Source organism: Vulpes lagopus, chromosome 4, assembly GCF_018345385.1.
Source record: "Vulpes lagopus strain Blue_001 chromosome 4, ASM1834538v1, whole genome shotgun sequence".
Classification (NCBI taxonomy): Eukaryota; Metazoa; Chordata; class Mammalia; order Carnivora; family Canidae; genus Vulpes; species Vulpes lagopus.
Window position 1 is genome coordinate 140,821,871 of NC_054827.1, and position 23,710 is coordinate 140,845,580.

Genomic DNA, 23,710 nt, shown 5'->3' on the forward strand with positions numbered 1-23,710 from the left:
ACTACTTCATAGGGTTGTTATGAGGATTGAAATAATTCCTATATGTAAAGCCCTTAGCATAGTGCCTGGAACATAGTAAGGGCTCATTGCCTATTAGCTAATGTCTCACTATCGAGCATTTTAAAATTCCAACTGCATTTAGTGGGCACTTCATAAGTTTAAGAACCTGTAGCAATATCATAGGAATCTTTTAATTAAGACTTTCTGGTTAATACCTGGATATTACAATTCAGCTATTGTTTAAAGCACATAATTGTTGCTTTGTCTTCTGGCAATAACATTTTGTCCTCATTCAATTAAATCTAGAGTTCAAAGTGTTCAGTTGTTAGGTTGGCTAATTTAATCTTAAGATTTAGTGCCAAGACAATTACTCCTTTCTGCATTTCTGATTAACTGTAGTTTAGATCCACTTATTTTGAAATATATTAACAATTATTTTAGGGAAAAACAACATGAATCCTCCATCAAAGAAGAGGAAACAAATAGCTGGTTTTTCGCCAAGTAATAAATGAAGTTGACATAGAATCTTCCAGTACCTAAATTGATCCAAATGTTCTAAAAATTATATTTAGGGTTCAGAGATATCTACTTAATTTCAGAATAACAGAAAGTTAGTATTGAATGAGGCCTGATGCAGTGGCTAGCACAGCTGCCGACACCTAGAAGTTTCTGGCTTTCTTAAGACCACACATTCGGTAATGGAAGTGAGGTCAGTAATGGAAGGGGAGTCAGAAAGCACCTCTCTTGATTGTCGGGACAAAAGGATTACTGCCCTGAGTGCCACCTGTTTTTCAGGCATGACACAGAGATGTTTAATAAGAATTTATGGACTTAGGTTCAGGACTATTTCCATTATTTCTTGGTATCTATAACTTTAATATCAATCTAGGCTCTGATATTAATATAAATTAGGATCCAGGCCTGAACTATATAAACTACTCTGGGTTAGTGATCCTTAGGGGAGAATTCTGGCTTGGATTCTGAGTGTCTTTGTCCTCACCACTTGGTCATTTGTGTCCTGTTTACATGTGATATGTCCTTCTTGGGATAACTCAAATGACCAGCCCCTGGGTAACTTCCATGTACCCATCAGTCCCGGGAGCTGCAGTTCCATCTTGTTCCTTTTACCCTTCCTGTTACTTGACACCCTGCCAAGTCTCTTCAGTAATGCAATTTTCTGGGCACTTTTCTCCCAGTGATGGGATTAACTATTTATTTTTATTTTTATTTTTTATTATTTTTTAATTTATTTTTTGGGGGGGATTCACTATTGATAGTTTTGCTGGGTGCACCTTCTTGTCTATTCTGGTCCTTTTCTATTATTCTCTGACTTGGCTCTTCTCTGATCGCCTTCCTCCCTTTTTGAAAGATAATCTGCATTTTTTTTTTTTTTTTACTTGATTGGGAACATTTGCTGACAGTCCTCTGCCTATGCCTTTACCAGATTCTTTAGCTGCTTTCTAAGTCCTTATCACTCTAGAGCATCTTAATCTAAGACCTCTTTCACAGAAGTAATTTTAAAATAATTATCTATGAGCTGAGAAAAAAGTGAGGCTAAAGAATCATCCAAGAAATGGAGATTGAGTTTGAGTAAACCTGTTAAAAGTACAGTTTACGCCATAAAGGGAACATTTCATCCTTTCTAGACTTGAGGAACAATAACTATATGTGGATAAGGAATAGTGAGGTGGTGGTCATCATCTCATTCCAGCTGCTCTAGCTGGTATTGTCTATACTGTGTCCAGCTCTGAAAAACACGAACCTCTACTGGTAGGGCTGACTACACATGAGTCCACCTCCAAGCCTTTTCATGGATGAGACTCATTTTTTTACCTATCACAACCACTTGATTCAGAGAGTAAGTGGTCAATCACAACATTGGGAACTCTCTGGAACTTTGAACAGTGCCTCTTCTGTAGTATGTGGCTAATGCACTGTCTGATTTGTAAGGTTATTGTGATGGTTCATTGAATGAATACATGTAAAGCCGTTAGATCTAGGCCTAGTGATTAATAAATATTAATTATGATAAATATTAATTAATGGGACAAAAATACCTAGTTGAAATTAATTTTTTTCAGTTATTGGTTTAAGAAGCATTTTTTTCCACGGAATCAACTTTAACAGTCAATAGAGAACATGTATACACTACAGCATTTTTTTTTGTACTTTGTCCAAGGACTTGCCCCCATTTCATAAACAGAATAAAGTGATCATGTAATCATGTGCCTGGGAGTGTGTGGGGAGACAGGGCCCAATGTGTTATGACTTTAGATGTTGCAGATTCAAGTAGCAATGTTGGTTGCAGAAGTTGCTCCGTTGAATCATTCCTAGCTCGTCTCATCGTGTACTTTGTCAAACAGCAGTTGAAGCAAGAAAATTCTGGCCAAAGAGAAGGGGGCTAGTGAAAGGCTAGGTGGACAGTCAGGGGAGAAACAAAAGGAGAAAACCCCAAGGATTATCAAAAACTTGCCAGATAAAAGGGGAGTAAATGATAATATAATAGAGGATTCTTGACTAACAAATGGAAGAGTCAAAGGAAAAATTATTAGTTCTCAAACAAGTGAAATCTCTTAGATGTCTGTAGAAAAGGTAAATTATCATTGCACTCATACATTCTGTCCTTTTGGGAAGTCATCAAGGTAGCATCAGGCAGCAGTGGATCTTCCCCCTTAAGCCCTTATGGCCAGTCAGCTTTTTCTAGAAGTCTGTGATGGTTACTTTCATGTGCAAACTTGACTGGACTAAGGGATGCTCAGATAGCTGGTAAAATATTATTTCTGGGTGTGTCTGTGAGGGTATCTCCGGAAGAGATTAATTAGCACTTGATTCAGTAGACTGAGTAAAGATCACCTTCGCTGATGCAAGTAGGCATTGTCTAATCTGTTGAGAGCCAAATAGAAAAAAAAAAAAAAAAAGGCAGAGAGAGGACAAATTCATTCTCTCTGCGTATGCTGAGACACCTATCTTTTACTGCCTTTGGACATCAGGCTTTCAGATTCAACCATGACCTATACCACTGGCCCCAAGATATTTAGTCCTTGGACTCAGACTGAAGACCTAGTCCTTTGGACTCTTGGCCTTCATAACTGTGTAAGCAAACTCCTATGATAAATCTCCTCCTATATCTATGTATATCCTATGAGTTCTGTTTTTTTTCTGGAGAGCCCGGGTAAAGGTGTGCAAGGTGGATTACAATGGGAGAAATGTTCAAAGCCACTTTTACGGCTGTACAATGGTCATTATAGCAAGAATAGAGAGGAGGTCAGTGCTTAAATTTTTCTGGAAAAGAACCAGTACATTTGGAGGTTGATTGTGTTTGTGAATGAAGGAGAGGAAGAAATTAATTATTACATGAAAGGTTGCGTAATGAAAATGATGTGATGTGAAAAGACTGGATGGATTCAAAGTCTAGAGAAATGCGACCTGATTCACAAAGACTCCTAAAGACAGTTGCGACCTCTTTCACTACTAGCAGCCCCACGGAGGAGGAGGATAAGCCAAGGCCATGCAAAATTTATAGCGTATGATGTTTGTACAGGGGATGTAACACCTAAGAGAAAGTTCCCCTTCAAGCGTACTTTGTTGCAGAACTTTTTTCTCATAGCAGTGAACTCATTTTTCTCTATTTCATTTATAGCATATATAAGCAAGTATGGATCTTTGGACAGTAGTCTTTAAAGTACTCATGTCTTCTCCTATCACATTTTGTATTATAAGCAAATGGTTATTGAGTTGCAGGGAACATAAATAACAACTTTGAGAGGATTCGGGAAGTTAGTGAATAGTCCTGGAAGCCTATATGAAGTAACTAGAATTATGGAATAAGAACCCATATTTCCCGTACAATAAGAGGCCACAAAATAATACTTCACACTTCTCAGGGATGAACATTTTGCCTAGGGCTTGTTCTAGAACTGCCAAAAAAAAAAAAAAAGGCATTAAAATCTTTGCATAGGTAAGTGGAATACCTATATAATCGATCAATAACAATTATTGACTGTCCATTCTATGCTCACCACTAGGCAAAGATTGTTGCATTATCCTCTACCTCCCACATTTTTATTCAGAGGAAAAGGCGAAGTTCTTACATAAGCCTAGGAAAGGCCTACATGATCTCAACGGTTTTTTTACTTCTCTGGCTCTCTCCCTGCCCTGCTCCCACCTAATATGCCCTGATACTGCTGTTGGCCTCCTTGCTTTTTCTAACATGTCTCGTGATAGTCTAATGCAGGGATTTTGTGCTGGCTATTCCCTCTCTCTGAGATGCACTTTCCCCAGATATCGAGAAGGCTAATTTTTTACCCTTTGATAAGCCTTTGCTTAAATGTCATCTTACCCACAAGAGCCACTCTGCTCTATTTCTTTGTCTGTCTCCTTAAAGTTTTTATTTATTTATTCATGAGAGACACATAGAGAGAGGCAGAGACATAGGCAGAGAGAGAAACAAGCTCCCTGCGGGGGAGCCTGATACAGGACTTGATCCCAGGACCCCGGGATCACAACCTGAGCCAAAGGCAGATGCTCAGCCACTGAGCCACCCAGGTGGCCCATCTCTCTCTCTTTCTTCAAACCACTTTACTGATGTATGATTGTCATTCATTGAAGAGATGATCCTTTCCTCATTGTGTATCTTGGCACCTTGTCAAGGATTATTTGACCATATATGCATCGGTTTATTTCTGTTCCATCAGTCTGTCCGCTTTTATGCCAACACCGCACAATTTGGTGTTTACTATAACTTTGTAATACAGCTTGAAATCAAGAAGTGGGATACCTCCAGCTTGGTTCCTCTTGCTCAAAATTGCTTCGGCTATTCAGGTTCTATATATATTTTAGAATTTTTTTTCTACTTATGTGAAAAATGCCATTGTGATTTTGACAAGAATTGCATTAAATCTATAGATGGCTTTGGGTGGGTGGGACGTTTTAACAACATATACCTTTTATCAAACTCTTGAACATGGAATGTCTTTCCACTTATTTGTCTCTGCTTTAAATCTTTCTTCAGTGCTTTATGGTTTTCAGTGTACAAGTCATTTACTTCCTTGGTTAAGTTTGTTCCTAAGTATTTTATTCTTTTTGATGATATTGTAAATGGAATTGTTTCCTTACTGTCTTTTTTAGGTATTAGTTTGTTGGTATATAAAAGTACAACTTATTTGTGTTTTTGTTTGTTTTTTTTTATAAATTTATTTTTTATTGGCATTCAATTTACAACTTATTTTTGAATGTTGATTTTCACAGCCTACAACTTCATCAAATTTATTTATTACTATTGCTTCTTTGTGGAGTCCTATTAGAAGGTGGAGGAGGGATAGTAATGTATCTTCTAACCTGACAAGACATTTTGAGACCAAAAAGCAAAGCAATCCACTGCATACTGTTTACACAGAGTTTTATTCAGAGTAACTTCTTGATGAGGGGTGGGGATGGGGGTTGGGTGGATGATGATCCAGGCACTGGTCAGCAATTTTCTGCCAAGTCTGGATCTCAATCCACAGATTTTATAGAGTGAGGGGAAGTGCATAGGTCACTGTGATGAGGAAAAGGGTTTAACAGTTAACAAACATCATGGGTCCATCTGTTCATCAGATAGGAAGGAGGGGAAGAAACTGTTATCTCTACTCATTATCTAAAAAAAATTTAGAGAGAATCAGAACAAGCCCTCCCACAGAATTATGTTGAATTCAGTTTGCTAAGACTTTGTTTAGAATTTTTGTATCCATGTTCATCGGGGATATTTGCCTATGGTTTTCTTGTGTCATCTTTGGCTTTGGTATAAGGATAATGCTGGCTTTATGAAATGAGTTTGGGACGGTTTCCTCCTCTATTTCTGGAAGAGTATAAAAAAGATTGGTTTTTAAAAAATATTTGTTTGAATTTACTTATGAAGTCATAAATGGTCCTGGACTTTTCTTTGTTGGGAGATTTTTGCTTACTGATTCCTTATTTATTATTGCTCTGTTCAGGCTTTCTGTTTCTTCTTCATTCAGTCTTGCTATGTTGTATATTTCTAGGAATTTATCCACTTCATAAGTTGTCTAATATTTTGGTATATAATTGTTAATAATATTTCCTTATGATCTTTTTTATTTTTGTAGCATTCATTGTAATATGTCTTCTTTCATTTCTAATTTTATTTGAGTCTTCTCTCTCTCTCTCTCTCTCTCTAACCGAGAATTTTCTTGGTTAGTATGATTAAGAGTTTGTTGATTTTGTTTATTGAAAAAAAGTCTCTTAGTTTTTTTTTTTCAATTTTTTCTAATGTTTTTATATACTAATTTATGTATTTCTGCTCTAATCTTATTTTTTTTCTCCTGCTAAATTTAAGGTTAGTCCTTTTTATAGTTCTTTGAGTTATAAAGTTAAGTAATATATTTGAGATTTTTCTTTTTTTTTTAAGATTTTATTTATTTATTCATGAGAAACAGAGAGAGAATGAGTCAGAGACACAGGCAGAGGGAGAAGCAGGCTCCTTGCAGGGAGCCTGATGTGGGACTTGATCCTGGAACTTCAAGATCATACCCTGGGCCGAAGGCAGAGGCTCAACTGCTGAGCCACTCAGGCGTCCCGAGATTTTTCTTTTTAATATACATGCTTGTTGTCATAAATTACCCTCTTAGTACTGATTTTACTGTATTCCATAAGTTTTGGTATGTTGTGTTTTAATTTTCTTTTTTTTAAATTTTTATTTATTTATGATAGTCACACACAGAGAGAGAGAGAGAGAGAGAGAGAGAGGCAGAGACACAGGAAGGGGGAGAAGCAGGCTCCATGCACTGGGAGCCCGACGTGGGATTCGATCCCGGGTCTCCAGGATCACCCCTGGGCCGAAGGCAGGCACCAAACCACTGCGCCACCCAGGGATTGTGTTTTAATTTTCTTAAGTAATTTCTAATCTTCCTTTTGATTTCTTTTTCAAAGCAATGGTTGTCCAAGAGTGTATTGTTGAATTTGTGGATATTTGTGAAGTTTTTCATTTTTCATTGTTGTTGTTTTTGTTTTTAATACATGTGGGTAGAAAAGATGCTGAGAATAACTTCAAATATTCTTAATGATTTAAGATTTTTTTTTGCTAAACTGACATATGAGTTATCCTGGAGAATGTTCCATTTGCACTAGAGAAGAATGTATTTCCTGCAGCTTTGGGGTGAAATGTTCTATATATGACTTTTAAGGTTAGTTTGTCTATAATGCTGTTCAAGTGTTTTTTTTTTTTTATTGATTTTCTGTCTGGATGATCTGTTCATTATTGACACTGGGGTATTGAAGTCTCCTACTATTATTGTATTATCTATTTCTCCCTCAGATCTGTCAATAATTTGCTTATATATTTAGGAGCTCTGGTTTTGGATATATACAGATATATAATTATTATATCTTCTTGTCGAATTTATTCCTTTTTTTAAAAGATTTTATTTATTTATTTATTCATGAGAGACACACAAGAGAGGCAAAGACACAGGCAGAGGGAGAACCAGGCTCCCTGCGGGGAGCCCCATGCAGGACTCCATCCCAGGACTCTAGGAATCAAGACCCCAGCCAAAGGCAGACACTCAACCATTGAGCCACCCAAGCATCCCTGAATTTATTCTTTAATGATTTTGTAGTTATATCCTTTGTCTCTTATGACAGGTTGTGACTTAAGCCCTATTTTTTTCTCATATAAATATAGAAATCCTTGGGGATCCCTGGGTGGCTCAGTGGTTTAGCACCTGCCTTTGGCCCAGGGCATGATCCTGGAGTCTGGGGATCCAGTCCTACATCAGGCTCCCTGCATGAAGCCTGCTTCTCCCTTTGCCTGTGTCTCTGCCTCTCTCTTTCTCTGTGTCTCTCATGAATAAGTAAATAAAAAAAATTTAAAGGAATCCTTGGGGTTTGGGGATACTATTTCCAAGGATGAACTTTATCCCCACCCTTCACTTGAAGACTGTGTGCTCTTAAATCTAAAGTGACTCTCTTGGGGATCCCTGGGTGGCGCAGTGGTTTGGCGCTTGCCTTTGGCCCAGGGCGCGATCCTGGAGACCCGGGATCGAATCCCACATCAGGCTCCCGGTGCATGGAGCCTGCTTCTCTTTCTGCCTGTGTCTCTGCCTCTCTCTCTCTCTCTGTGTGACTATCATAAATTAAAAAAAAAAAAATTTAAAGTGACTCTCTTGTAGACAACATACAGTTGGATATGATCAACTTTAATCCATTCCATCATGCTATTCTCTTTTGATTGTTGAATTTAGTGTATATACATGTAAAGTAATTATTGGTAGGTAAGGACTTACTATTGCCATTTCACTAATTGTGTTCTGTCTTATAGATTTTTGTTTTTCTCTTCCTCTCTTGCTGTTTTCCTTTGTGATTTGATACTTATTTTTAGGGATACACATTAATTATCCTTTATCTTTTTTCTCTACTATAGGCTTTTTCTTTGTACTTAGAATAGGACATGCATACAAATTTTTGTAGCTATAACTATCTTAAATGGATAACATCTTAACTTCGAGCACATATAAAACCCTACACTTTTTTTACTATGTTAATTTGCCTAAAATAAAGGCAGCTTTGTCATCTATAATACCAGTCTCTCCTAGCTCACATTTTATATTCAATTTTCCAACTAATCCGCTTATTTTACATTCGTAATAACTCTCACTTTCCCACTCTTTCAATTTCCATTGCTACTTTCTGAATTGTCTGCCCCCCTTCATGATCATGAATTATATAAAATAGAAATCTGTATTATTCTGCTCCAGGTTTCATATTTATTTACTTTTAACCTATAGAATAAAGTACAAACTCCTTGTTATTAAATTCAATACTTTGAAATCTGTTTCTATCCTATCTTTCAATAGTAATCTTTTTAATCTAACCCACATTTTCATGTACTCTGAACATTCACACGGCTATACATTTTTGCCCATGCATGCCATGAATTTTCCTTCAATATTGCCTTTTCAAGCATTATTGTAAAGCTTCTATTTATTTACATTAACCAGGATATACAGGTTATGCTGCAGTAACATGCAACCTCTAAACTCATGGCTTAATATAATGAAACAATGATACTCAAAGTATAGTCTATGGACACCTAGGATTACCTGAGATCTTTTCAGTGTATTGGTAAGGGCCAAACTGGTTCCAAAATAAAGATAAAATGATATTGCCTTTTAACCTTATCGACATTTGCACTGATGATGCAACATTGTGGATAAAGACATTTAGCATCAAACTGAGTTACTCGTAAACATTATATTTTTCACTACTCTTTGCTGGTAAGAGGGGGAAAAATGGACAGTTTCACTTAAAAATGTCCTTGATTTAGCAGTAAAATGATCAATTGATTAAATTTTGACCATTAAGTACATGTCTTTTTAATATACTGTATGACACAATGGAAAGGATGCATGAAACATTTCCACTGCACACAGAAGTATGACAGTTGTTTCCAGGAAAAGCACTTGTGCAATTGTTTGAGTTGTAAGCTGAATTAAGCACATTTTTCATGTAGCACCATTTTTTACTTGAGTGAATTACTGGCAGAAAAAAAATATGCTTGCTTAAAATTGAGTATTAGGAAGACATTTTCTAAAATAAATTAATGAAGTGAGACTTTCAATGCATGGGAAAAAACTTACAGCTTTTATGACCAATGATATAGTTCAAGATTTTAAATGAAAGAATTCTGGAAATCATACCTTCCATAGTGAGCTTGAAAGCTCCCCAATACCTAATGATTTTGCAGGTAAGGTTAGTGGTGATATTAACAATTGTTATTTTTAAAATATTGAATAAAAAAGTCACAAACTGAAAGACCTGAATAACTCAGTAAACCCATTTTTTCAGGTGACCAATGCATGATATTATAAAATTATGTCTCAATAAATGATTCATTCAAGTGCAAGACAGATAAAAAATTTTAACATAATTAATATGGCTTTAGATTTCCTACTGCAACTAACCTTTGAGAAATTATAACTCATTGAGTATTTTGGTCTAATATCAAATAATAAGATTAATACTTATCTGAAAAGCCTTGGAACACCGCTCTCTTTTCCAACTACATGTACAAGGGTAGATTTCCTTTTTACACTTCTATTAAAACAGCTTGGGCAGCCTGGGTGGCTCAGCGGTTTAGCGCCGCCTTCAGCCCAGGGCCTGATCCTGGAGACCCTGGATCAAGTCCCACCTCAGGCTCCATACAGGGAGCCTGCTTCTGCCTCTGCCTATGTCTCTGGTTCTCTCTGTCTCTCTGTCTCTCATGAATAAATAAATAAAATCTTAAAAAAAAAAAAAAACAGCATAGCTGAACTGATTGAATCTAGAAACTGATAAGAAAAATCAGTTTTGTTCTATATCTTCAATTATAAAGAAGTTGTAAAAATGTAAACAGATGCAACTCTTCTCATTAATTTTATTTTTGAAACATTTATTTTACATAAAGTATGTTATTTTAAGTGCATTACAAATTAAATGTTTAAAATTTAATACATCTCTGTTTTAACTTGAAATATAATAATTATTGATAGGTAAAACATACATAAACAAATTTCTTGGAGTTCTCCTCAGTTTTTAAAAGAACAAAGGAGTTCTGAGAGCAACATGATCAAAAACTACTTCCATTTCTTCCTCATTCATACTACATATCTGATGCAAGAAGATAAAAGACTATACTTCAAATTGACGTTCAGTGACCCAGGATGACAAAGTCTCTACTACCTTGAATTTGTTAATTGTAAATCCTATTAACAACACCAAGAGGGACGCCTGGGTGGCTCCACAGTTGAGCATCTGCCTTCTGCCCAGGGCATGATCCTGGAGTTCCAGGATCCAGTCCCACATCAGGCTCCCTGCAGGGAGCCTGCTTCTCCCTTTGCCTGTGTCTCTGCCTCTCTCTCTCCGTGTGTCTCTTGAATAAATAAATAAAATCTAAAGAAAAAAAAAACACAGCAAGAAAGCAGACATATGACACACACAGCAACATCCTAAATTTTCTGCAGTGGTTAAAAATATCTAGAGAAAGCCAGTGAGGGAAGATGACATTAAGGAGTTTTAAGCAGGAAACGGCACTTGAATTGGATGCACAGTAAGCGACTGCGTATGGACAGGTTGATGGCACAGGAAGAGTATTCAGAGACAAACAACATTAAATAGGCCATGCCAGATTTGTCACAAATTGCCTTCTTGGTCATGAGGAACTGATCTCAACTTTAATGGAAAGTCTATATTGGCTTATAGAAGGAGAAATATATTTGGAAACCCATGTAAGATTTGATTGCAATGGATTTTTTAAATGAAGCCAAACAGTTTAGACTTGATTTACTAAATGCAAGGGTGTGATTTGGGGGAGGGGTGTGATGATTGTAGCATTTGAGAAAATATAGATTGGTGTTAAATGGTTCATAGGATGGTTAATTGAATGTAGCTGAGGCTAAAATCAGAAAAACCAGCTAAGGATTTTTTAACTGATTGTAAGCATTAACAGCATGGATTTGGAATTGGGGGACAAGGGAGGGAGAATAGAAAAGACTAGGAGAGGACACATACAAGGTACAATTCGAGGGAAAAATAAATTGGTTTTATTGACTGAATATTGGGAATGAGATATCTGCCTGTTACTAGGTATCCTTTAATATGTATTCTTCTGTAGGCCTTTTCTTGACTCTTCAGCCATTCCTCTACTGACAAAGCATTCCTGCTAGCACCGTATGCCCACTCCTTATTTTTTCCTTACATGCAGATTTTGATGGGCAAATTTAAAAAGTCATTAAGAAAATTTCCATGTACCAGCCTGACACGATGATTGTCACATGACTAGTGTTTAATTGATATTTGTTGAGTTCATGGTAGTATTGTATGATTAGTGTTTCAACTCAAGGAGAATCATTTATTGATTCATCTAATATTCAGAAATATGTGGATGAATGACATTAAATAAAGGATAGGAAAGTATGTTGGTCAATTTTTTCATTTTCAATGTGGACCTACTAAATTTTAAAGGCAGAGCTGGAGTATACATAGTGTATGATACATAGTATAACATTCTTCTTCCCTCTCTATGTTATGTAATATCATGACATATGTTCCTTGAAAATATCATACTGTAAGTCTACGTGAGGAACTCAGACAAAATGATGGTGAAAAAAATGTAAAGCAAGATATAAACCTACACTTAGCACCAGACATTTGCTAGATATTTTTCTGACTGCTTTCTACATATTCATCAATTTAATCCTCAAAATAGCCCTATTATTTCTGCTTTCTACATAAAGAAACTGAAACAGAGGATAGCTAAATAACTCAATGTCACATATATGTATCACATATGGATGTGGAACAGACAGTATTTGAGGCAGTCTGTGCTCCTAACTTCTGTCTTTGGAACTGAGATTTTCTTAGTAGGACATTATAGAGTTACAAAAATCTCATAAAAATGTTATTAAATCCTGGGGCACCTGGGTGACTTAGTTAATTGTCAAACTCTCAATTTTGGCTTAGGTCATGATCTCAGGGTCCTGAGATCAAGCCCTGTGTCTGTCTCTGTGCTGAGTGGGGAGCCTGCTTAAGATTTTCTTTCTTTCTCCTTCTAGCCCTCCCCCAGCTTGCTCTCCCTCTCTGCTTCTCTCTCCAAAATAAATAAATATTTTTTTAAAAAAAGTCATTAAATCCCGTGTTTTACTGTTGTAAAGGGTGTGTTTTTTGTCTTTCAAGAAAGAGCAGATTGGCTTTTCTCAAATAGAGATTATCTGAATAATTCACAATTGCTTAGAAAACCCTATGTATTTGTGATATAAAATAATCAAATGCTTATTTTACAATAACATCTTAAGGATAAGAATTTAAAATAGGGGAATAATAATGCAAAATTCTACTATATAGATTTAGAAACTGGAGTTTGGAATACAAATGCAGAATTGGGTATGTAGATGATCCAAAGCCTATGTGAATCTTGGAAATAGCAAAAGCCTCTTATTAAAAGAAAAAGCAACACATTATATGCTAAGAATTTCTCAAAAATGTGCATGAAGGAGAGACTAAAATCATGAACACATCATCATTATTATCATTATCATCATCATTTTCATCAGTTGCTATTTTTTAAATATACAGGGTTCATGATTCTGAATTAAATGCTGCAAATCCATAATTTTCTTTTAATTGCAAAGGAGCTTAAATAATAAAACCACTGTGGTGTTACTAGAAACATTAAATACTGGCTTGTTTATTGATAAAAGATTAACACTTTCCAACAACCAAAAATGTGACATTTATTATTTTTCAAATAATTTATATAAGAAGGAAATCTGCGTGAAGGAGTTAACAGAGACTTAAAATTATCTGCAATCAGACTCTGCTGAATGTTGGAGAATCTGACTCAATATTTGCAACCAATTAAGTTTTCCTATATATAGAGTTGACATTTTTTGCTTAAAAAAATCAAAGTGCCTTTTCTCTTTATTGTTTTGCTGTGGGTAGATTTATGATTTTTAGATGGAAACTTCTTTTTTTTTTTTTCACAAAAGAGTTGAGATTTGAGTTGGCGACTTGAAGTCAAAATGACAGCCTTAATATACATAAATATACAATCAAATTCAGTGACATATTTGTTTATTTGAAAATAGAATGAAAATGTGCTCTTTAAAAATAAGTATTCAGTTCACATTTTACAAACTAAAATTAAAACTAACAAAAGAAATCAAAACACAGTTGTTCTGATCTTAGTATGTAGAGCAATAAATTAGAATTAAAATAATTATTCTGATTTTTTTCTTAAGAATCAGTAGAAAATAATAGGTCAGTCCTCAGTAAACTTTAAGAAATATGATGCACAAATATCCTTTCTCTTAATTATAAAAAGGATATGCTTGAAAGTTTGGCAGGTATTTAGTTAAAATTTTTGAAATTGAATTAAATTTCAATTGGTTAGATGAGATTATAATTAAAACAGCCCTGGTCTGGGCAGCCTGGGTGGTTCAGTGGTTTAGCGTTGACTTCAGTCCAGGGCCTGATCCTGGGGACCCGGAATCGAGTCCACATCGGGCTCCCTACATGGAGCCTGCTTCTCCCTCTGCCTTTCTGTGTGTGTGTGTGTGTGTGTGTGTGTGTGTGTGTGTGTGTGTCTAGTGAATAAATAAATGAAATCTTTTTTTTAGAAAAATGTCCCTGGTCTGAACAAGTGTTTTTAATTTTTGTATATTGAGAATAATCACTTTATATATTTGCTTAACATAGTGTAGCTGTGTGTGTGTGTGTGTGTGTGTGTGTGTGTGTGTGTGTGTGTGTGTGTGTGGTGGATAAAATTAGACTTGAGCATATACTACTCATTTTAGTATTCATTTGAATTATCTTTTTTTTTTAAGAACTAAAAATATTGCTTAAACATTTGAAAAAAATAGACATCTTATGTGAAGGTGTCCCTTTCTTTAAAAAATAGAAATCTGTTCTCTTCAAACATTCAAGAGGTAATGATTTACATGTATAAACCACCTTGAGTATTATTAAAGTTGGTGATTTTTCCTGATAAGTGTCAGAATCACCTAATTCAGTTATTTGAGATTCAAGCAAGGTCCCCAAGGGATGCTTATGCATATACTCACCAAAAATTCTTTGTTTCATTGCATTTCAAATGACCCTGATTTACAAAAATTGTGTAATAATATTTTATGGACATTTTTGGATTCCCCTGGCGTTGCTTCTAGAACTATTAGACACTGGCTTGCTGAGTAAGTGACTCTGCTCCAGTCCATGGGTTCCACTAGCTAGCCTGGCTAGCCTCATACGGAGAATTTTTCTAAAAACAGAACTACTACACTGTTTTAATTACTATCACTTTGTAATATAACTTGAAGTTCAGAATTATGATACCTCCAGATACATTTTTCTTTTTCAAGATGACTTTGGCTAATCACGGTCTTCTGCGATTCCATACAAATTTTAAGATCATTCTAGTTCTATAAAAAATACTGTTAGTATTTTGATAGGGATTGCATTAAATCTGTAGATTGCTTTGAGTGGTATTGACATTTTAACAATATTTATTGTTTCAACCCATGAGCATAGTGTGTCTTTCCATTTCTTTGCATCATCTTGAATTTCTTTCAGCAGTGTTTTAACATTTTCAGAGTACAGGTCTTTCCCTTCTTTGGTTAAGTTTATTGCCAGATATTTTATTTTTTTTTAAGATTTTATTAATTTATTCATGAGAGACACAGTGAGAGAGAGAGAGAGAGAGAGAGAGGCAGAGAGAGAAGCAGGCTCCATGCAAGGAGCCTGACATGGGACTCGATCCCAGGTCTCCAGGATCACGGCCTGGGCTGAAGGCAGCATAAACCTCTGAGCCACCCGGGCTGCCCAATATTTTACTATTTTTGCTGCAATTGTAAATGGTATTGTTTTCTTAATTTCACTTCCTGATGCTTCGTTATTAGTGTATATGAATTCAGTGGGTTTCTATACATTGATTTTGTATCCTGTGACTTGACTTTATCAGTTCTAATAATTTTTTGGTGAAGTCTTTATGGTTTTCTATATATATCATGTCCTCTACAAAGAGTGAGTTTTATTTCTTCCTTACCAATCTGGATGCCTTTTATTTTTCCCTTTTTTTTTTTTTTTTTGGTCTAATTCTTGTGATTAGGATTTCTAGTACTATGTTGAATGAAAGTGGTGAGAGTGGACATCCTTGTCTTTTTCATGACCTTAGGGGAAAAACCTCTCATTTTTTTCCCCATTGATGATGATGTTAGCGGTGGGTTTTTCATATATGGCCTTTATTATGTTGAGATTTGTTCTCTCCACACTTACTTGTTTAGGGTTTTTATCATGAATGGATGTTGTACTTTGTCAAATGCTTTTTCCTGCATCTATTGATGATCATATGGTTTTTATCCTTTTATTGACGTATCATGTTGACGGATTTGCAAATATTGAATCAGCCTTGCATCCTGGGAATAAATCCCACTTGATTGTGGTGAATGATCTTTTTCAATGTATTGTTGGATTCAGTTTGCTAATATTTTGTTGAGGATTTTTGCATCTATATTCATCAGAGATACGGGTCTGTAATTCTCTTTTTTATTGTGGTGCCTTTATCTGGATTTGGTACCAGGATGATACTGGACTCATACAGTGAATTTAGAAGTTTTCTTTCCTCTTGTATTTTTTTAATAGTTTGAGAGGAATAGATATTAACTCTTCTCTAAATGTTTGGTAGAATTCACCTATGAAAACTTCTGGTTTTATATTTTTGCTTTGGGGAATTTTTTGATTATTGATTCAATTTCATTGCTGATAATTGATTTATGTTCATATTTTCTATTTCTTCCTGCTTTTGTTTTGGTAGATTATGTTTCTAGGAATACTCCTAGGTTTTTATTCAAGGGAGATTATAATGTATATCTGTAAAAGCAATTGTGTAAATATTTTTTAGCAGATTTATATGTAGTATCTGAATACTGCCAACAACACAAGTGCTGTTACTTATTTATTCATGAGAGAGAGAGAGAGAGAGGCAGAGACACAGGCAGAGGGAGAAGCAGGCTCCCTGCAGGGAGCCCAATGCAGGACTGGATCCTGGGTCTCCAGGATCAGGCCCTGAGCCAAAGGCAGGTGGTAAACCGCTGAGCCACCCAGGGATCCCACCTATCAACTTTTGAATAGAGAAATAGATTATGCTTTATCTATGCAATGTAATACTATTCAGCAGTAAAAAGTAATGATATCTTAATGCAGATAATAACTTGAATCTCTGAATAACTATACCGAGTAAAGAGACAAGATTATAAAATAGAACATACTATGTGGTTCCATTTTTATAAAATTTTTTAAAATTAAAACTAATCTATAGTGACAAAGCAATCAGTGGTTGTCTGTGGATAGGCAGGGGGTGGCAGGACGGGATGTGGGGATTATGAAAGTACACAAGGAAATTTTTGGAATTTATTATGTTCAGTTATTTTGATTTTGGTGAAGATTTTAGAGATATACACATATAACAAAATTTGTCAAACTGGATATTTTATATATGCAGTTTACCATATCCAATTATACCTCAAAAAAGCTATAAAGTATTACAAATGGATCAAATGCTGCTATTTTTATCCACTAATCACCTATTGGTATGTAACAATACCAGAAACTTAGAGGCCTATACTGCAGTTTCTTTGGGTCTTCTGATCAGGAAAACTCGGGTTCTCTGCCTCAAAGTATCTCACAGGCTGTAAATCAAGGGGTTGGCTGGGCAGTAGTCATTTCAAGGGTCGGCTAAGAAAATATATACTTCCACACTCATTCACAAATGGGAGATGCTAAGATTCAGTACACAGTCAACTGTTGGATGATGGTCTCAATTCTTTGCTGTCCGTTGTTGATAGGTTGCCCTTAGTTCCTTGTCATTTAGATGTTTCCATAGGGTGCCTCAAAATATGGCAGCTTGCTTCTTGAAAGAAAGCTAGCAAGTGAGAAAAATGAAACACTAAAGGATACACACACACACACACACACACACACACACACAGAAAGAGAGAACAGGACAGAAGCCACAGTTCTTCTTAACCCAATTTCTGAGATGACATTCCACTTCTTTTGTCATATTCTATTAATTAGAACCAAGCCAAGAGAAGAGGATTACACAAGAGCATTAATATCAGGAGGGAGAAAAATCACTGGGAACCATTTCAGAAGATGCCTAACATAATTTCGGAGAATTTAATAAAGAATATGGGAATAGAATATATATTAATTTATTGTATAATGGGACTCCTGGCTCAGTGGTTTAGCACCTGTCTTTGGCCCAGGGCGTGATCCTGGAGTCCTAGGATTGAGACCCTCATTGGGCTACCTGCATGGAGCCTGCTTCTCCTTCGGCATGTGTCTCTGCCTTTCTATCTCTCTTGTCTCTCATGAATAAATAAATATTTTTTTAATTTTTTTATTATTTATTTATGATAGTCATACAGAGAGAGAGAGAGAGGCAGAGACAAGGCAGAGACACAGGCAGAGGGAGAAGCAGGCTCCATGCACCGGGAGCCCGACGTGGGATTTGATCCCGGGTCTCCAGGATCGCGCCCTGGGCCAAAGGCAGGCACCAAACTGCTGCGCCACCCAGGGATCCCCAAATAAATATTTTTAAAAATGTTGTATACTTAGTGTCTTGCATGTAAATAGTAATCATTGTAAAGGACTTTTTTTAGGGAATTTTCCTTAAGTATTTTGCTGTAATAGTATCATTTAAAACCATTTTCTTTGGATATTGTCTCATTGATGTCTTGGATGATGATATTCATTTGGGCCCAATTTTTTTATATGTATATATTTTTTATTGGAGTTCGATTTGCCAACATATAGTATAACACCCAGTGCCCAGTGCTCATCTCGTCAAGTGTCCCCCTTAGTGCTCATCACCCAGTCACCCCATCCCCCACTCACCTCCCCTTCCACTACCCCTTGTTGTTTCCCAGAGTTAGGAGAGAGGGTGGGCCCAATTTTGATCCAGTCATCAATCAGCCTACTATCTGTGTTGGTGTATGAGGTACGTTGTGATTAAATATTAAAAAAAATTAAAACGGGTACTTTGTCCTCAAGGAACTAATGATGTTGAAAAGCAAACCTATAAATTGTCAAAAAAAAATGTAAGAGGGACTTAATACATGTAGATGGTAAACTGAATGATACTGACTCAAAGAACCCGAGGTTAGTTGTAAGAGGAAGAATATAAGTTGAAACATTTAGGAAAGATTTTAGATAGGAGTTGAGGCTTAAGCTGGGTCTTGAAAATGTGAGTGCATTTGTCATTCTTTTGACCACAAATATTCAACCTTTATTCTTAATGTTCGGGGAATTTTTAATTGTGTGTTTTCTGGCAAGAAGAAACATCCTAATTCCCAAAGCGCAGATTATTTCCATGCCAACTGGAGTGCCTCTGTCTATCAGATGTTCTTATCTAGAATTTTTCATATGCTCAAATTAGACAAAGATGAAGTAAATTCCTTTGTGGTGGTGATGGTGGTGGTGTGGTCTCGGTCTCGTTTTACAGTCTCCCAGTGTCTCTGAACTAATAATCAATTCTTCTTTGGCTTAAAACAGCATCTGTTGAACCTGCTTACATTCGATGACTTAGTTGACACAGCCAAATGTCATGTGTGTTTAAAACCATGCTGAGTTTATTTTAGATTAGGGAAACAGTGTGAACAAAGGACTGTGGACTTACAATATATTACTGGTATCTTAAAACAATTTAGCACTTTTCAGGATAATTAATAACTTCGATGTGAGTGTCTGATTTAATAAGCATATCTGCGACAAGAACAATGAAGTAAACAGAGAATGCTAATTAGACAACACCTGTCTCTGATAAAGATGAATGTGTATATTTTCAGTCTTAAATTTTGAAAAGCCTTTGTACGACTTCATGGAATTAGGGACTGGAAGAAAGTTGTATTGTCAAGCTTGCAACGATAACAGAATTTCTACCTATTATACAGGCAGTCTTACGGGCAGTAGCTTCTGTACTGGAAAATGAGAGTTATGATAGGGAAAATATCAGCAAGAAGAATCAGCTTTCTGTGATTTTGGAGTGTAGGGTTAGAAAGCGGGCGGATGCAACTGGAAATTTAATTCAACACTCCGACCAATTTTCTTCTTGTTCGATTTGCTTTTCATAGGAGAGGCATGAATCTGCACAATATTTGAGGATGGAAAACCCCTTGACTTTCCAAAAGTTGTCCTGCGTCTAGATGGGTACTGGCACATGAGAAATGTAACTATTTGATTTCTAAATTTGCTAACTGCCAAGAAGTTTACTCTGGGAAGATAGGTTGCTTGCTACTACTGTATTGCAGCAACAACTAAGATCTTAAATATTTTTTAAAATATGCTTTTCAGTTAATAACCCAATCTTTAAAAATATTGGAACTAGATGGCTTCATGATGGACTATAAAACCAATAAAGCATTCAGCATAGCATCATATGAAAGTCAAGGTAATACTATCTTAATAAACATTTAAGTCCATCTAAACCCATCTGTATTTTTAATTAATTTTACCTCTTTTTCAGACCTTGCTGACCTGAAAGGGAAACTCCTAGAGTGATATTAATTTTCAGGCTATTATTGACCAGTCAGCTTCTGAAATTTGTGGAATGCATTTCCAAAGTGAAAGCTGAAGTTTTAATGTGCCTCTCTTAGCATTCCGCTTCTGCTAGGCCCATAAGTACTAGAAGTGCAGAGTTAACAGTGCATTTCACTCTGACTTCATCATTTACTAGTAAACCTAAATAGCATTTTCAGAAGGGTACATAATAAATGCATTCAGACACTGCAGCTGTTTTTTTGTCTGTTTTCCAAACACATAATGTGCTAATTTGGAAAAAAATCAACAACAGCTGCAAATACATGTCAACAGCAAGGTCTTCAAGGGAAGGCCTTAATAGGTTTTGTTAATCAGTGGTGAACCAGGTGTGAATAAATAATTAACACACTTGATAACAGAGCCCTGTTGCCACTAGTGCTGTAGCTAAAGTTCTGATAGCCTTTCCTTTAAGTTCAGGATTTACCAGCAATATTTAGAGAAAAATACTTAATGGCAACTAATTCAGGAAAGCTAAAGTAAGATTTTTCTCTTTAAAAAAAAAAGAGAAAATTGAATATGGGTATCAGGAAAAAACCTCACATAATCTAGAATGCGTTTTAACCCTATAAATAAAAGCAGATGTCTAATAATCCATTTAATTAGCATACTTTTTAAGCAAAGTGTTGCCTGTTGGTCTAGAAATAATTAAGCAAAATTGACCTAATACAGAACATGTCAAGGTATTTCCTAACATTCGGATTGTTATATTTCCCCTGTGAAGATGGGGCATGCTATAATATAAAAGATACAGTTTTAACAGCGAGTGGCATGAAATGCATGCCAGAACTTTTGTAGTTATAGTCTTAAATCCTGTGTTGTGTCAGTAAACCTACATGTATTTTTAAACACCTACTGTGTAAGGGAATAGAAAGAAAGTATAAGAGACATTAATTTCATGGAGTATAAAATATAATCGATTAAATCTTAACTTTTGTGGATATTAATAAACAAACATGACAGAAAAGTCATCATTTTATAGGAGAATGTACTGTGCACTGGGTTTGGAATATGCTGGTGGTTCTCGAACAGTGGTCCCAGGATCACTGACAGCAGCATTGCCTAGGAAACTGTTAAAAAGGCAAATTCTCAGGGTTTACCTCAAGCCTACCCAATCAGAAAGGTCAGAGTAGGGACCAAATTTCTGTGGATTAAGAAGCCCATCCAGGTGATTTTGATGCTTGCTGACACATAAGGCCAGTTGTGCGTGCTTGTCACTAATTCCTATTACAGAGTAGTGTTAATTGCCAAGTGCATGGTTTAAGGCCCACATCTGGGGACAAAAGCTGTTTAGTATCCCACACACTCTGTCAGATGAACCACCAGCTGTTGGTGTCATGTCTCTGTTAGGCTTGCTGAGAGAGCAAAAGAGTCACTTGCCACTTAATTATTTTTCTCTTGATATAAGAGGACTGTATGGAAGAAAGGTCATCTGTGCAGTGCTCCCAAAGGAAGATTGTTTCCTCCTTTCCACACTCATGGGTGGTGAGGAGATAAGGGGTATTTTGCTGTTCAAAGTTAAAAGTGGGAACCTCAATTCACATACGAAGTTACCATTGCCCAAACGCTCACTTCTCTACCAATAGAGGGATTGCTGTCGACCGGCCAACTGATTTGCAAGCAGCAGAGTCCGTAAGGAGATAGGGGCAGATGCTGCTGCTTTACCAAGCCTTGAAGCCAGATGAAATGAACACATCAGAAAAGGCTCAGATTTGAGCCATCTTCCCTTTTCTCACACCAGTGGTATTTTTCTAGAATTTCACAAGGGGGCCATTCATTAACGAGGTGGATAACTAGTAGTGGAAGATGAGGAGGGGAGGAAGAAGCCAAATGAAACCATCAAGAGAGGTTCAGTCCCTGCCCAATAAAGGCTCCCACTCCCCCAAACTAGCTGCTAAGAATTCAATGTCTGTGTTCTCACAAGATTAGTAGGTTGACGTCTAACTCCCAGTGTGAGGGTCCTTGGAAATGGGGCCTCTGGGAAGTAATTAGGGTTAGACGATGTCATAAGTGTGGCACCCTCATAGGATTAGTGTCCTTATAAGAACAGACACCAGAGCTTGCTCTTTTGTTTCCATGTGCATGCTATGATGAAGGGCCATGTGAGCACACCATGGAACAGCTGCCATCAGCAAGCCAGGGAGAGAGCCCTCATCTGAACCCAACCAGCCTCTCACTTTGATCTTGAACTTCTAGCCTCCAGAACTGCGAGAAAATAAATTGCTGTTGTTTGAGCCACCCAGTCTCTTTATTTTTGAGGCCCGAGAATATTAAAACATTAATCCATCCTTGTCCCTTATTCATAAGGATCCTTTTGGCTTTGGGGACAGACGGTATCCCCCCCTTTCCTTCCATCTTCAGGAACATTTAATTCTTTTAAAAGGCAAACTTTTTTTCCCTTCTGGAGCCTCATGTTATATCAAAAAGGGTGAGGATGTAGTTGTGGGAAGAGCACTTGCTTCTAAGCCAGCTTTATGGGGAAGTGGCTGGTTGGTGGTTCTTTCAACTTATTCCCAGCTGGGCAGCTTTGTCCCCCAGTTCAACATTTGATACTGAAGGGCATGCTGTTATATTCATTATTGGATCTTAGTTTGTGAATGTAGGCCAGTCAAATAACTGTTCTGTTTCTTCACTTTTAAATATAAGTTGTTTGAGTAGGTGAATGATAGTCTGATATATAATAGACACTCAATAAGTATCCTTTAATGAATCTGAAAGAAATTAATCGACAGACTTTGTTAAAAGATGTGCTCAGTCATAAAGAGGAAAATGTGGTCCAAAAGGCTATAATTCTTTTTTTTTTTTTCAAAAGGCTATAATTCTTAAGGAAGTTGTCTCTAAGTTAATGGATACAAGCTAAGTTTTGGAAGGCAGTAAAGGCAAATAAACATTATTTTATTACTTTTCTAATCTTTGTGACAAGAGGAGTTTTTGTCTCAAAATAGGAGAATCAAAATTAATTAATGAAATTATAATTCCATGTTTACTGAGAGAGCACCATGTGAGAGGCCAGGGATTAAGCTCTAACATATTTGTAACCCTTCCAACCACCCTGAAGATGGGTAGGTACTATTAATGTTAGGAGCTAAATTGTATTCCGCAAAATTCTTTCATAAAAGTCTTAATGCCCAGTACCTCAGAATGTGACTTATTTGGAGATAGCATCTTTATAGAGAAAATCAATTTAAAATGAAGTCATTAGGGTGGGTCTTAGTCCAATATAATGGTGTCATAATTAAAAAGTTAAATTTGGACAGACAGGTACACAAAGAAGTCCCTAAGTGAAGATGAAGGTAGTGATTGGGGTGATGTTCTTAGAAGCTAAGGGATGCCAGAGATTGCCAGCAACCCATCAGAAGCTAAGGGAGATGCGTGAAACAGGTCCTTACAACCCTCAAAAGGGGATAACCCTGCCAGCATCTTGATGTTGGGTTTCTGCCGCCAGACCAATCCAGTTCTGTTATTTAACAATTTATTTAACAGACAATCCAGTTCTGTTATTTAAGCCACCTAGTTTATGAAGTTTTGTTAATAAAGCCCTGGGAACTAATATAATTAATATCCATATTTTATGAAAGGAAACTAGGTCTAA